Source organism: Erinaceus europaeus, chromosome 11 (assembly GCF_950295315.1).
Source record: "Erinaceus europaeus chromosome 11, mEriEur2.1, whole genome shotgun sequence".
Taxonomy (NCBI): domain Eukaryota; kingdom Metazoa; phylum Chordata; class Mammalia; order Eulipotyphla; family Erinaceidae; genus Erinaceus; species Erinaceus europaeus.
Genome location: NC_080172.1, coordinates 59,872,692 through 59,888,614, shown reverse-complemented (window position 1 = coordinate 59,888,614; position 15,923 = coordinate 59,872,692). Strand labels below are relative to the sequence as shown.

The following is a 15,923-nucleotide window of genomic DNA, read 5'->3' as shown; positions in this document are numbered from 1 at the left end:
GTTGTTCCTATTATTGTTATTGTTGTTATTGCTATTGTTGTTGGATAGGACAGAGAGAAATCGAGAGAGGAGGGGAAGACAGAGAGGGGAAGAGAAAGACAGACACCTGCAGACCTGCTTCACCACTTGTGAAACGACCCCCCTCCCGCAGGTGGGGAGCTGGGGGCTTGAACCGAGATCCTGATGCCAGTCCTTGCATTTTGCTCCATGTGCACTTAACCCACAGCATGACAGCTCAGCCCCTTATGACTTTTTCTATAGTCATATATATGTATATGACTGTAGAAAGAAGAGAGAGCAAATCAGAGTATCACTCTTGCACATACTATGCTGAAGATCAGACTCAAGACCTCATACTTGAGGGTGTTGCAGGTGAGTGCTGCTGCTGCTGAGGCCCTGCTGTGGACATGGAGCTCATCAAGTGCCTGCTGCGCCCCGAGGAATTCTACAACCTGCTGCGCTTCCAGATGAGGGGCCGGAAGAAGATGGTACCCAAGATGAGCCAGGCCGAGCTCAGCAGCAGTCTGAAAACCTGCTACCAGTACCTGAACCAGACCAGCCGCAGCTTCTTAGTTGTCATTGAAGCTCTGACAGGGATATTTGGCATGCAGTGTGCATATTTTATCTGGTTCTCCAAGCTCTGGACACAGTGGAAGATGATATGACCATTAGTATGGATAAAAAAAAAAATCCCTCTCTTGCACAACTTCCATTCTTATCTTTATGAACCAGAGTGGTGATGCCTGAAGAGCAAGGAGAAGGATTGACAAGTTCTGGAGGACTTCCCAACGATCTCTCTTGAGTTTCACAATCTGGTGGAATGATATCAAATAGTAATTGCTGATGTTTGTTGACAAATGGGATTTGGAATGGCAGAGTTCTTGGATAAGCAAGGACAAGTATTGCCACTATGTTGCTGACCTGGTGGCAATTGGCCTCTCCCATCTTTTCTCAGCCTCAAACTTAGAAGACCCACAGCTGGTCAAGACTCAGAACTGGCCAACTGAATTGGCCTTTTTTTTTTTTTTTTTTTTTTTTTGCAGAAAACAAATATAATACATGATTATCTAGAAGACCAGCAAGAAGGAAGACAAGTTTGGCCTCAAGAGGTTTGGAGCAAGTATGTTAAGAAGTTAGGTGATTTTGCTAAGCCTGAGAAGACTGATGTGGCTGTGCAGTCCCTGAATGAACTGATCACCAATGCACTCCAGCACATTCCAGATGTCATTACCTGCCTCTCAAGACTGAGGAACCAGAGTGTGTTCAACTTCTGTGCTACCCCACAGGTCATGGCCATTGCCACTTTGGCTGCCTGTTATAACAACCAACAGGCGTTTCGAGGGGTTGTGAATATTCAAAAGGGACAGGTTGTTACCCTGATGATGGATGCCACCAATATGCCAGCTATTAAAGCTATCATACACCACTACATGGAGGAGATCTATCATAGAATCCCCAACTCCGACCCATATGTTAGGAAAACACGGAAGATCATTACCACTGTGCGGACACAGAACCTGTCCACCTGCCAGCTAGTCTCCTGGAGCCACTACTCCCCTATCTACCTGACATTTGTCATGCTGCAGGCATCCCTGTGCTGGCAGTACCTAAGCACACTGTCACAAGTCACAGAAGACATTGTTCAGAGTGGAGAGCACTAACTGGAGTGGTGTGGAAGTCAAATTCTTGCAAATAGACTGACCTTCCTCCTGAATGAATGCAATCCCTTTTCCCTCTGGTTCTAACTCCCAGAAGAACTCTGTGAACCTGGATCTTTAAAAACTACCCTGTGATCGAGAAAGAAGTGGTCACCCTGGCTACAGCAACCTGGTACTTGATGACTTCAGGGAAAGGGCTGCAAGTTAGAAAACATTTGTATGTGGATCCACAAGATAAATTCCTTGGGGTATATCCTAGTAATGTAATGAATTTGAAGCAATCATTAATACCCATTGCAGTCGAAAACAAAGTAAATTTTCATTTTTTTCAGTTTTTTTAAAAAAAGACCTCATACTTGAAAGCCCAATGGTATCTACTACACCACTTCCTGGGCCACATGACTTTTGCTTTTAACCCTATGATGTTCAGCCTTTAGGTTGAGTGCTTTTTCTGTGTGGATCTACAAACAGCAAACTGTGACTGTTGTAACACATGGCATCCAGGGGATAGATACTGGGGAGCATAGGTGATCAGCATCAAGTTCTCCCATGTCAGAGAAGCATGACCCCTTCTTCTTCTAGTGTTTGCCCTTCTTCCGTAGCCAGTCAACAGCATCAGGTTGAGCCTGATGTAAAGTTTCGAGACCTCCTTTGAATCTGGAGAGGTGGCAGTCGTTGACTATGTGGGTCATAGTCTGTCTGTAGCCACAGGGGCAATTCGGGTCGTCTCTGGCTCCCCAGCGATGGAACATAGCGGCACACCGGCCATGGCCTGTTCGATAGCGATTGAGGAGGGCCCAATCATAACGTGCTAGGTCAAAGCCGGGTTGACGCTTGCAGGGGTCTGTGATGAGGTGTTTGTTCTTTACCTCAGCTGACTGCCAACTCTGTTTCCAAGAGTCTGGAACAGAGAAGTTCAGTGTAGGCGTAGGGGACCAGATTGGGTGACGAGACGTCAAGCGTTGGACAGGGTGGGCGAAGATATCGGCGTATATTGGCAGGTCCGGTCGAGCGTAGATGTGGGAAATGAACTTAGATGATGCCGCATCCCGACGAATATCTGGCGGGGCGATGTTGCTAAGAACTGGCAGCCATGGAACCGGGGTGGAACAGATGGTTCCAGAAATTATCCTCATGGAGGAATATAATTTGGAATCGACCAAGTGGACATGGGGGCTACGGAACCATACTGGGGCACAGTATTCTGCAGTGGAATAGCATAATGCCAGAGATGATGATCGAAGTGTGGAAGCTCTCGCGCCCCATGAGGAGCTGGCCAGTCTTGCAATGATGTTATTCCTCGCGCCCACCTTTGCTGCAGTTTTTATGAGATGTTTGTGAAATGACAGAGTGCGTTCGAGAGTAACGCCAAGATAGACTGGCTGGCTTCATGCCGGATTCTCGTATTCTCTTCAAGCTGCACATTAAGCTCACGCGAGGCCAAGGCATGGTGTAGATGGAAAACAGATGATACCGTTTTTGCAGTGCTAGGGATTAGTCGCCATTTTTTACAGTAATCAGATATCAGAGACATGTCTTTCGTGAGTGTTTCCTCGAGGATGTCGAACTTTGATGCCTGAGTTTCACAGCAGATGTCATCGGCGTAGATGAATTTCCTTGAAGAAGTTTCTGGGAGGTCATTGATGTAAATATTAAATAGCGTAGGAGCCAGAACAGAGCCCTGGGGGAGGCCACTTGAGACAAGTCTCCATCTGCTAGACTTGTCACCCAGATGTACCCGGAATCTTCTGTTTTGGAGAAGAAACGATATAGTGTTGGCCACCCATGGAGGCAGGCATCTTGAGATCTTGACTAGGAGACCACGGTGCCAGACCATGTCATAGGCTGCTGTGAGATCAACAAAGACAGCACCCGTCTTTAAATTCTTCTGGAATCCATTTTCAATGTAAGTTGAGAGGGCCAGGGCTTGTTCGCAGGTAGATCTTCCTGGGCGGAAACCAGCCTGGGCGGGTGATAGGAATTTCTCTGTAAAATGAGAAATACATGACAGAAGCAGCCTCTCAAGGAGTTCGTAACACATGGAGAGGAGAGAAATTGGTCTATAGCTGGCGGCCAGTGTTGGGTCTTTCTTTGGTTTCAAAACCGCTATAATCTTCGCACGATGCCAAACTTTGGACATAGACTCAGATTCCAAGATGTGGGACAGGAATGAAGCGAGCCACTTCTTTGCCGCGGGGCCCGAGGTTAAGAATGAGTTCTGGGGTGATGAGGTCCTGCCTAGCCTGAATCACCCAGCCGTTTACGTTGGAGACTTTAATAGTCAGCACCAAGACTGGGGATATTCCTCCACTCGTGCTGACGGCTCTATCTTAGCCGACTGGGCTTCAGCAAATGACCTCTCCCTATTATACGATCCCAAACAGCCAGGCTCTTTTCACAGTGCTAGATGGAATAAAGACTCGTCACCTGACCTGTGCTGGATTAGCACAGTCAACGGCCAAGCCTTTCCCGCTATGAGACAAGTTCTCAAGATCTTCCCGCACAGTCATCACCGCCCAGCTATCATCCACATTGGTCTCCAGCTCCCACTGATTCTGTGCTCAGAGAAACTAAGATGGAACTTTCGGAAAGCAAACTGGCGTCTGTTCAATGATCTTACCAACAAATCTATTCCTGCAATTCCAATTAACTCTATCCCCTCTGAAGATTCCTACAGGCGCTTCCGCCAAGCCATCTTCAAAGCAGCTTCCCAAGCCATTCCTCGTGGGAGACGTGCTAACTATACGCCTTGTCTTGATGCTGAATGTGAGCAACTACTAAAGCAATATGATGAGTCGGGCGACCCAGATGTGGCTGACCATCTCATTGCCTCCCTGGATGCAGCACGCCAAGCCCGCTGGCAACAACTCACAGAAAGTCTGAACTTCACCCACTCAAGTAGGAAGGCCTGGAAGCTTCTTCACAGACTGGGTGCCAGTAGCCAACCCCCTCCTGTCTCCCATCCTCCCTTATCTCCAAACTCAGTGGCCAGTCACCTAACTCAAGTTGGACGTGCTAAGATCGACCCAGTCTGGAAAAGAGAAATTTCCCATGAGTGGTCATCCCACTTCCGGTTATCTTGTCTATCTCCAAAAATCTCTTCCTTTACACTGTCTGAACTGGAAGATGCTTTGAAGAGGGTTAAACCGGGAACAGCTGCTGGCTATGATAACATCACCCCAGCATGACCCCAAGAGAACCATAGACCTTTCAGAGTGGACAATGCAATTCTTATTCTTACCGACCTCTGCCATGTAACCAGAGATCTAAGGGGTGCCTCCAGATCAATTCCCAGGGGCCTGTCTTGGTTTGAGCAGCTGACCTCTGGGCACTCATTCACTTGACACCCAGGCTCTGGGGCCAGCTATCTGGGCACAGGGATGCTCCCAGGAACACTGAGCCAACACACTGTGGAGGCTGTCATGGTGTGTCTCTGGGCACCCCAGTTTAGGGCTATAAATAGATAGAAGTGAAGGAGAAACACAAAGCAGAACTTGGGCTGGAGTTGGTTTACTGCACCAAAGTAAAAGACTGTGTGTGTGTGTGTGTGTGTGTGTGTGTGTGTGTGTGTGTGTGTGTGTGTGTGTGTGTGTGTGCTGTGTTCAGGTCCTGGAACATGATGGCAGAGGAGGACCTGTGGGTAGTGAATTGTTATGTGGAAAACTGAGAAATGTTACACATGTATGAAATTCTGTATTTTACTGTTAAGTGTAAACCATTAATTCCCCAATAAAGAAAAAAATAGAAGTATATTTCATAAGGGGCTATTTCACTGTGTTGTCATTGTTTTTTCTCTTTTATCAAACAACTTTTTTCTTTATTTTATTTTGATTAGACAGAGAGAATTGAGAAGGGAGGAGGAGATAGAGATAGAGATAGAGAGAAACCCATACCACTGCTTCACTGTTCATGAATCTTCTCCCACAGGTGGAAGATCACAGCCTAGAACCTGGGTCCTTCGGCATGGTAACATGTGTGCTCTACCTGTTTCGCCACCACCTGGCCTATGTCTTTTTGTTTTTAAAGATTATTTGCTGCATATAAAATAGACAGTTTCACATAGGATAAAGACAGACAAGCCAGAGCACCATTATAGTACATGTAGCACTGACGACTGAACCCAGATCCTCAGACATACAAGTCTGATGCTCTACCAGTTGAGCTATTTTCCCAGCTGTGGTGTATCTTTATTATTTGCCCACTGTGGTGTGCTCATGGGAGTGGAGAGCTTATATCTGCATATGGGCATGCATTAGCATGAATGAGCCTGTGTGTCAAAGTGTTTGTGTGTGTCTCTCTGTGTGTGTCTGTGTATGTATAAGAGAAAGAGAGAGAGAGAGAGAGATTGGAGGGGAGATGGGCTGGAGAGGGGGAGATATAGGGCATGAGCTCCTGGTGACTCACCACAGCTGAGCTCATAGCTCCCTTGCCCTTTGCTGCAGCAAACCTGCCCCTGCCCTCAGTGGTCCAAGGTATTTTAAGTCTGCCTTGCAGAGGGAGACTGCCTAGTGCTTTGTAGGCTGGTTTTGCTCTTGTTGTGAGGAGCTGGCAGACATTTGGTTCAGAGACAGTTTAGAACCAGAGCAGGACTAGCTAGACCCTGAATTTCAGCTACCCACACCACATTTCCTTCTGACCTGGGCTTCTTCTCTAGTCCCAGCTGGGTACAGTGCCTGGGTGAAGCACCTCATCTGCAGTCTCCCTGCATTCTCTGGACATTTGAGGAAGGCCTGTGGTAGCTTCACTCTAAGTTTCCAGGCTGCCCTGCAAAGTGGGAGAATTGGAGAGGAGATCACTAAGCCTGGGGCTATTTGGAATCTGCCAGAGAAGGATGCTACACCACCCCCAGGCTCCTGGGAGAGGGGATGACAGATCAAGAGATACGGTAGATGGGCTTTGCATCCTGGCAGAGAGAGGCAGCTCTTGGCATCAGTGTGAGAGGGCTGATGCAAAGTCATGCCTCTGCAGTAGCCCTCACACTGCTGCATCTCTCTCCTCTGGTGAGTAGGGCACTTCTTGGCTGGTACTCTCTTATGCTGATGAACACAGTCAGAAAGCCATGAGAGGGTCTGCAGGTAGTCCACCCAGTAGAGAACACATTATACTCTGTGCTAGGGTCTGGGTTCAAACTCTCACATCACCACATGAGAGCACACATGTGTGTGTGTGTGTGTGTGTGTGCGCACATCTGCATGCACACATATGGGGGTGTTTTATGAGTAGTAGAGCATTGTTTCCTCTCTTTTTCTCTTTCTGTTTATTCTTTTCTTTCTCCTCCTCCTCTTCCTTCCTCTTCTTATTATTTGCCACTAGGGTTATCACTGCAGCTTGGTGTCTGCATCATTCCTGGCCATCATTTACTTACTTAATTTATTTTTTGATAGAGATGGAGAGAAATTGAGAGAGGAGAGGGAGATAGGGAAAAAGAGAGGCACCTGTAGTACTGCTTCACTGATGATGAGGTGTCCCTCCTGCAGAAGGGGACCACAGGCACTGAGTCCAGTGATGAAACAAAAAAAAGGAAAGGAGAAGATATGTATATATATATATATATATATATGTATATATATATATATATATATATATACATATAGATAGATAGATAGATAGATAGATAGATAGATAGATAGATAGATAGATACAAAGTTCTATGACTGGACAATTTATTGAAATCCTCTGTGCCTCAGGTTCTTTCTAATCTGTGAAATGGGTGCTGTGATGAGGTTTTGGCATGATACTGTATGTTTAAAGTACTTAGGACAGTATCTGTCCTATAGGAAGTACTCAATAATTGTTAACTTTCATGAGATTATCCCAGAGATGAACCTGCTCTTTCCCCAGGGTCTGCCTTGGGGGTGTGGATGAAGAGATTTGTCTTTTGTAGTGTTTGAGCTTGGAGGAGGAAGGGAGAGTCCACACCCAACACCCCAAGAAAGGATCCCCACTGTGCTGACTTTACTGGGCACCTCAGTAGTGACCAAGCTCAGGGCTTCCTCTGCCCCAGGGCAGGTGAGGGTCCTCAACACCCAAACCCTCTCCTTCTGGAGACAGAAGCTACCTCTCTGGATTCTTTTCTCCACTCTGCAGAGTGGAGAGACCCCTCTAGCACTTGTCTCTAGAGATAAGGTCTGCTGACACTGGCCAAAAATAAACTTTCATAGCATTTTATGTACACACTTTAGCAGGCAATTCTGATCATGATTCTTTTTTCTGTCTCAGAGCAGCATAACCTATAGCTCAGCCCATTCCTGTAGAGGAGAAAATGTCACAGGCTTCCAGAGGGTGGCACTGAAATTGGATCAGGCCCACCCTTGGTGGAAGACCTCAGGGCTTCCTGCCACGGCTGCATCCCAGGAGGGTATCTGGAAACACACACACACACACACACACACACACACACACACACGCACACACACCAGTAAACAACCTGAATCCTGCTGATGTGTGTGTGTGTTCCTTCCCAGTGTGTGATGCAGGAAGCCATGGAGTTTTTCTCATCTGTGGGGGTGGGTACTAACTTATAAAGGGCACTCAGAGCAGTGCAACACCCAGGAGAAGGGCCCAGGCTGAGGGCCTGGGGGTGGGATTGGCAGCAGGCTGAAGCAGACTGGGACAGGCAGATCCCAGCTGAGACATTATTCATGTCATTCTCACAGCAGAGCTGGAAAAGGTCAGTGGGGTGTTGAAAGGAGGCACCTGCCTCTTCCTGCAGGGACAGTCCTTAGGGGCCTCTGGGCATGTAAGGGGGGGGAGGGAAAACAGAGGAGGAAGGGGAGGAGAGAGAGAGAGAGAGAAGAGAAGGGGAAGGAGGGGCCTGAGCCACACCCAGGAGAGGACCAAGGCCAGCCCACAATGATGCCCCAACCACAGAGATCCCTCACCTGCTGTAGGTGGTGGGAGGAGTTGTCTTTGTGCTCCCAGAGAACACCTCTTCTCCCCCACTCCCTCACACACACCCCATTTCCCAGCAGTGAGCCTGGCTAGGGCAAGAGAAGGAGCCTAGGAGGGGAAACAAAGGGGTGAGTGGCCTTAAGGATGCCCTGGGGGGAGGGTGCAGTCTGGCACAATGCTCCCCCCCACCCCATGCCTGCAGCGCCAGCCGTGCCTTGCCCTCCTTGCCTGCCTTGCCTGCCTGAGTGTCTCTCCCAGAAGGTAGTTTTGCAGCTCTAGGCAGAATGGTAGGTCTGCACCATTTCCTTCCCAGGCCTGAGGCTGAGACCGACCAACTCTGCCATAATCAATGACAGCTGGCCTCTGGCCTCTGGCCTCTGTCTCTGCCTGGGGGTATGCGGATGGAGAAGATGCAGTCCCTTATCATTAATTTAGGTGGCTGTCACTGTGGTCGCAGCTGGCTCCAGGCAAAAAGCAGAGCCTGAGAAATTGAGGTAAAGGGAAATATTAACCACAGCCTAGATGGGCCCCAGAGCCTTGCTTATCTCTCTGCTGAGCAGTGGCACCTGCGGGTGCCCTGAACTCCTCCTCCCCAGCACCCACGGTGCCTCCTGACACCTGAGCACCTACCATCCACTAAACCTTGTTCCCTCTCTCTCTCTCTCTCTCTCTCTCACACACACACACACACACACACACACACACACACACACACACACACACACACACGCACATACTACTGCATCTCTCATGTTACAGATGAGAAATCTACAGCTCAAAGACTTTCCTTAAGGTATTGGCTCACACTTGAACCCTGTACTTTCTATTCCCTTCATGGCAAAGACTGACATTACAAAAACACATTGACTCCCACAGTGACCTTGGGTCCATACTCCTAGAGGGTTAAAGAATAGTAAAGCTATCAGGGAAGGGGATGGGATACAGAGTTCTGGTGGTGGGAATTGTGTGAAGCTGTACCCCTCTTATCTTATGGTTTAGTCAATGTTTCCTTTTTATAAATAAAAACTAAAAAAAGAAAACATTGACTTTGAGTTGTCTCCCAGTATGTTCTGGTCCTTCTCTTTGCAGTTTCAATCTTCTTTTTCTATCCTCCTTGTGTTCATAAAGTGTTCTGGAAGAACGTGGGACGCTTTACTCCAAGGCACAGTGACTGATAGGGACAGAAGTCTTCTGCTTCTCCTTCCATCCAAGTTTGCCTTTAAGATTGAATCTGAGTCTTAAGGGGATTATAAATTGACAGCTAGGAATGCAGAGTAGGATTGTGAGTGCAGTGAGCCCTGGATGGGTTCCATTAGCTCATAGCCAAGGCCATTTCTAGCTCTGGGCTGTGTGAGGAGCTGGACCTGGGACAGCAGAGTGACTATCTTAATTAAGAACCAACTGTGGGAGCCAGAGAGGTAGCTTACTTGGTCAAGGTGCCAGGCAGATTACTTAGGCCCCAGTCCTGGTACAGTACATGGGAGTTGAGGAAAGCTTCTGTGCTGAAATGTCTTGCTCCCTCTCTATCATTAAAAGCTCAGTCCAGGGGCTAGATGTTGACACTCACAGACATGTCATAATATGCAAGGACCTGGGTTCAATCCCCCAGCTCCCACTTGTAGGATGAGAGCTTTACTAGTGGTAAAGCAGTGTTGCAGGTGTCTCTGTTTTTCTCTCCCATTCTCCATCTCCCTTTTCTCTTTCAACTTCTGTCTCTATCCAATAAACAATAAATATAAAATTAAAAAGATCATATATATATATATATATATATATATATATATATATATATATGTATGTATGTATGTATTACTCAGTCCAGAATGGAGAAGCCCAAAGAACCAGGAATCCCAAAAAGTCAGGCTCATTATACAACTCAGGTACAAATGTTATACTGCTGGATATTGGACATTCATGCCTGAGGTTCCAGGTTCACTTCCTGACAGTGGACATACCAGAGTAGTGCTCTGGATTTTTCTCTCCCAGTTTCTGTCTCATGTGAAACTCTCACATGCAGTAAATAACATACACATCTTAAATAACAACAAACTCAAAAGTTATTTCCCCCTTTGCCCTCATAGCACACAACACTCACTTATTCTTCCCATCTTTCAAAGAAACTACGTTCTTGTAGAGATGAGAGAACTTGCCCAAAGAAATACTGCTAGTAAGGGTATGAGTCCAAGCCTAAAACCATTCATTAAACAAGTGTAATTTGGGACCTGGCAGTGAGCAAAAACAGTGCTCTGCATAAAGGCCTGAATTCAAGTTTCTGGTCCACACCTACAGGAGGGAAGCTTCACAAGTGAAAAACCAGTGCTGCAGGCCCCTCTCTCCCTCTCATCTTCTCTCTCAATTTCTCTGTCCTACCAAATAAAAGAAAATTAAATAAATACATAAATAAAGTGGTTTAAGGGGGGGGGCAGGGAGCTAGCATGTTGGTTATGGAAAAAGACTATCATGCCTGAAAGGCCAAAGGTATCAGGTTCAATCCCCTATATTACCACAAGCAAGAGTTGAGAAGTGCTCTGAAAAAGAGAGAAGAGAGAAAGAAGAAAAGGAAAAGCATATTTTAATTCTTTAGCTATTGTGTTGGTGTGTGCAGAAGTGTGGTGATGTACACCATCCATCCATCCCCTAACTTTTGCTTCTAAGCAAGCAAGAGACTGAAAAAGTCACTGCCAGATGATATATAATAGTTGCACCCCAAGTGGGCTACAAACAGAAACCACAGAGCCAGTTCTGCCTTGGGGCAAGGCAAGGGAACATGGAAGGGAGTCAGGAAAAACAACACTTTGAGAGAGACATATGGTGGGCAGTGTAAAAGTGATAAGGTCCATGAATTCACTTAAAAGCATGGATTCCTGTGTGTGACTCAGGTTAGAACCCAGTCCTCACTGCACTGAAGGAAGCTTAAGTGCTTTCACTCTCTCTCTGCCTCTCTGTTTCTACCAAAAAAAATAAAATAAAAAAAGTTCTGGGGCCAAGAGGTGACACACCTGGTTGAGTGTGTATGTTATAATGTGAAAAGGCCCTTGTTTGAGCTACTAGTCCTCACCTGCAGGGGGAAAGCTTTATGAATGGTGAAGCAGTGTTGAAGGTGTCTCTCTGTCTCCCTCCCCCTCTACTACCTCCTTCCCTCTGATTTATGGCTGTCTCTATCCAACAAATAAATAAAGATAATTTTTAAAAATTAAAAAAGTGTTTTAAAAAAAATGTCCCGAGTTCAGTCCCCAACTTCACTTGTACCAGAGCAATGCTCTGTTTTTCACTGCATGTCATTAATAAATAAAACAAATCTTTGAGCAAAATAAGGACAACTTGGAAAGAGACCTGTGAAACCTGGTCTTAGCACTGCAACTGGGGGCTTGGGAAAGCACCTGTTGGTATGCTTCTAAATTCTGCTTATAAGACTTTCTGTTTTGATCATCACATTAGGTTCACTTGTACTACTTACGATGTAGTCTATTTACATAATCACTGTTTTACCTGGGTCCCGCCCTGCCTGCAGGGTATTGGTTTAATCCCCACTGGTTAGATGGAAGCTTTCTATGTTCTGTTCACGCTCTTTTTTTTGCTCCGCCCCCCCCCCCAGTCATTTCCTTTCCCTTGCCACTTCCTGTGAAGAGATGCATAAAAGGCGATGTATCTGATTAATAAACAGGATACTGCTTCCCAGCTCAGCCATGAGTCCCTGGTCGTCTGTCTCCCGCCCGCAAAGCTAGATAGGCAACTGGTGACCTGAACTGGGACTGGCAGCACCGAGGACAGAGATGGGGCAATTTAATTGAATTTATGTTTTACCAGAGTCCTGCTCAGTTCTTCCTTCTAGTAAGTCAGGGGACTGAAGCTGGGACTTTGAAAGCCTCAAGTAAGAAAGTCTTTTTGCATACCCATTAGGCTCTCTCTCCCACCTAAGGTGGGACCTTGTTAATGTCCCTTAACTCTTCTGCTTCAAGTCATCTGACTTCACTATGGCATTATGAAGATAATTAAATCATTATGAAGAGTCTTGCATTTCCTGGTATAGTTTGGTAGCTTAGATGTGTTAGGAATCATTTTTCTTTGCTTGCCCAGTTCATCAGGATGAATTTTAAATATGCTTAACTTGAAGAACAAAGATTAAAAAAAAAGGTGGTATTTTGAGATAAAAATGGAAAACAGAAAGAGCCCAAACTATTTTCAAGGTGTCTTTCTCTGTGTTTCTATTTTGCAGGTTTTAAAAGCAGAATTAGAGTGTAAAGGGAAAAGAGATTTCTCTGATGCTGCATTTACATAAGAAACACATTCAGTAAACAGGCTGTGATTCGAAGGTGTCCTTTTTTTTTTGCTGCACTAAAAATCTCCCTTGGGATCTGAGGAGGTTTAAATTAGTTGGGGAGGGGAGGAGATGAAATTCCCCCTTTCAGCTTGCAGTTCTTTCCCAGTCTGAAAATGTCACCCCGGAAATGGCCACACTGTATTTGGAGTAAACAAAGCCCTCTTTGTGTGAGAGCCTTACCTCTCAAGCCTTCCTGACAGTAACTGGCTCCTCCTCTAGCCATGAGACAGACAAGTTCCAGCATTGCCCTGATGTCACATCACAGGCCTTGCAAAGGGGTCTCTATGAGGTCCTCCTGCTTGGTGGGTGTTCATTTTGTTCTAGAAATATGGCCATGGGCATTTGATTAGCTTGAGAGATCAAAACTGGTGAGGATAGCCACAAATCTCATGCGTCTTCTCAAGCTTATGTTGTGTTTATGCTCTCATGCCTTTTCTCTTTCTGTCAAACATTTGCATGTCCAACATTTGCATGTTAAGCTTCTTTGACCTACAGGACAATGCTATTTACACAGTAGACTAGTATTGCTGAACCATTCTAAACTAAGTGACTTAGCAACTGTTTTGATTATGCATCGAGATCTTGGAGATCTGCAATGAAGGCAGGACTCAGATGAGTAACTCCCCTGCTCTAGGAGACATCAATTAGCAACAGTTGTTAGTATTCAGCTAAAGATGGGAAGGGTCTGGAGGCCCCAAAATTATTGAACCTCTGTGTCTGCCTCCTTCGCAGGGTTGGCTATAAAAGGAGACCCTGTAGGCACTTCTTCTGTTTAATAGACACTGTGCCTTGTCTCCTCATGTAGTCTAGACAACAGGTAGAGGGGCTTTTCATATCACTGTCCGAGTCTCTAAAACCAAATGATACAGGCCACATAAAGCCCAAAAAAAAAAGTCTCACCCCTTCTCTACCTCCCACCTCATCCCAACCTTACATTTGTTTTTGTTTGTTTTAGATAGGCACAGAGAGGGAGAAGAAGGAGAGGGAGGGGGAAGGGGAAGGGGAGGGAGAGGGGGAGGGGGAGGGGGAAGGGAGAGGGAGAGGGTTACCATAGCATCAAAGTTTCCTTCAGTGTGGTGGAGGCTGGGCTTGAATCTGAGTTGTGTACATGGCAAAGCAGCACACTATCTAAGTTGTGAGTGGGGAGGTAAGTCACACATCCTGAACTAAGGAGTGAGCAAGGAGAAAGGAGGTGCTCTGTAAATAGATATTTGTCAGGATTCTGGAGGTAGCAACGAGTTAAGCACACATGGCACAAAGCACAAGGACCCACGTAAGGATCCCGGTTCGAGCCCCCAACTCTCCACCTGCAGGGGAGTCGCTTCACTAGTGGTGAAGCAGTTCTGCAGGTGTCTATCTTTCTCTCCCCCTTTCTGTCTTTCCTTCTTCTCTCCATTTCTCTCTGTCCTATCTAACAAGGGCAACAACAATAATAACTACAACAATGAAAAGCAAACAAGAAGGGCAACAAAAAGGAAAATTAATATAAAAATAGATATTTTTCATGCCATATAGATGTCTAGGTAGAATATTTATTTATTTATTTATTTATTTATTTATTTATTTCAGCCAGGGTTATAGCTGGAGCTCAGTGCTAATGCTATGAATTCACTGCTCTTGAGGGTATTTTTTTTTCTTTTTCTTTTTTATTGGACTGAACAAGACAGAAATTGAGAGAGCAGCAGGAGAGAAAAAGGTAGATACCTGCAGACTTTCTTTGCCACTCATGAAGTTTCCCCCTTGAGGGGAAAAGGAGCTCAAACCTGGGTCCTTGCACATGGTAATGTGTGCAAGTAACCAAATGCACCACTGCCTGGCTTCTCTAGGTAGAAATGTTATTTCTGGATAAGACTTGCAATTTGCTTTCTTCTAAGTAGTTAAGAGAATGGTAGAACTTCCTTTTGAGTTCGTAGGGCCTCAGTTGATTTCAAATCAAACTAATACAAACAGAGGCCTGATATGAAGTTTTAGGGGAAATCAGTCCTTTACCTCTGCATTTGAAGTTCCCTGAGAGACTTCATATTTCTGGTTGCGTTGGCAGACTGCTCAGTTTCACTGAGCCAGTTTCTTTATCCTGAGACTAAACAGTGTGTCTCTTTTCTGGAGGTGATGATGCAGGTTGATTTAGACCTACAGTTCAAGGGGTCAGGTAGTGGAACAGTTACTTAAGCACACACATTATTACCATGCACAAGGACTGGTGTTCAAGACCCCAAACCCCACCTGTAGGGGGCAATCTTCAAGAGTAATGAAGCAGTGCTACAGATGTCTCTCTCTTTCTCTATCTCCCCTCCCCTTAAATTTCTCTCTATCCTCTCTAATCTAAGGGGCGGGGGCATAGATCTATAGTGCATACAGTCATGTATTTAATAAGAAGCATTTTTTTATAGAAGCAAAAAGAAAACAATGACTAGTGATTGGGATTGACAACAATCCTGTTTTCTGAGTTTTAGAGGCTGCCTATTAAACTTTCTGGATGTCAGACTTGAAGCATCTTTAGACGACATGAAGCTTGGCAGTTTCTGTTGACACATTCTTCTGGGCTGCAGTTTAAATGTCTCTGATGATCTTTCTGAGTGACTCAAAAAGCAGTAGGCATGAAGATTGCCCAGGAGCCATTGTACTTCTTTCTTTGAAGTTTAAAACAAGCTCTCTAACTCTTGTTCACACAGCTTTAGACATATAAAGTTTGGTTTTAGTTTTCAAGTTAGAAGATGGGAGAAAAATTGAAAACATTAGTTTGGGGAGTCATTGCCAGATAGTGGAGGAAACTAGGAGAATTCAGGATCTAGTTCAATTTACAAGTACAAAACAGAAACTTTAAAGGTAGTTAAGGAGATGAGAATCTGATGTCTACAAATGTGTATTATTACAAAAGCACAGTCTATCTTTCTACTATCACATCCATCACAGCAAGACTGTGTGTGTGTGTGTGTGTGTGTGTGTGTGTGTGTGTGTGTGACTGGCTGCTTATATACATGCAGAAAAGATAGAAATGAAGAATTAAGACTTTTTAAAGTTTGCTTTCTTGGAACTTTTCTTGAAACAAATAA

The 15,923-nt window shown here is 45.5% G+C and overlaps 1 pseudogene; it reads left to right on the top strand.

Annotated features, from left to right (window-relative positions):
• Window positions 1–396: 396 nt before the first annotated feature.
• LOC103115713 (squalene synthase-like) lies at window positions 397–1,943 on the top strand (annotated as a pseudogene).
• The last annotated feature ends 13,980 nt before the right edge of the window (window positions 1,944–15,923 follow it).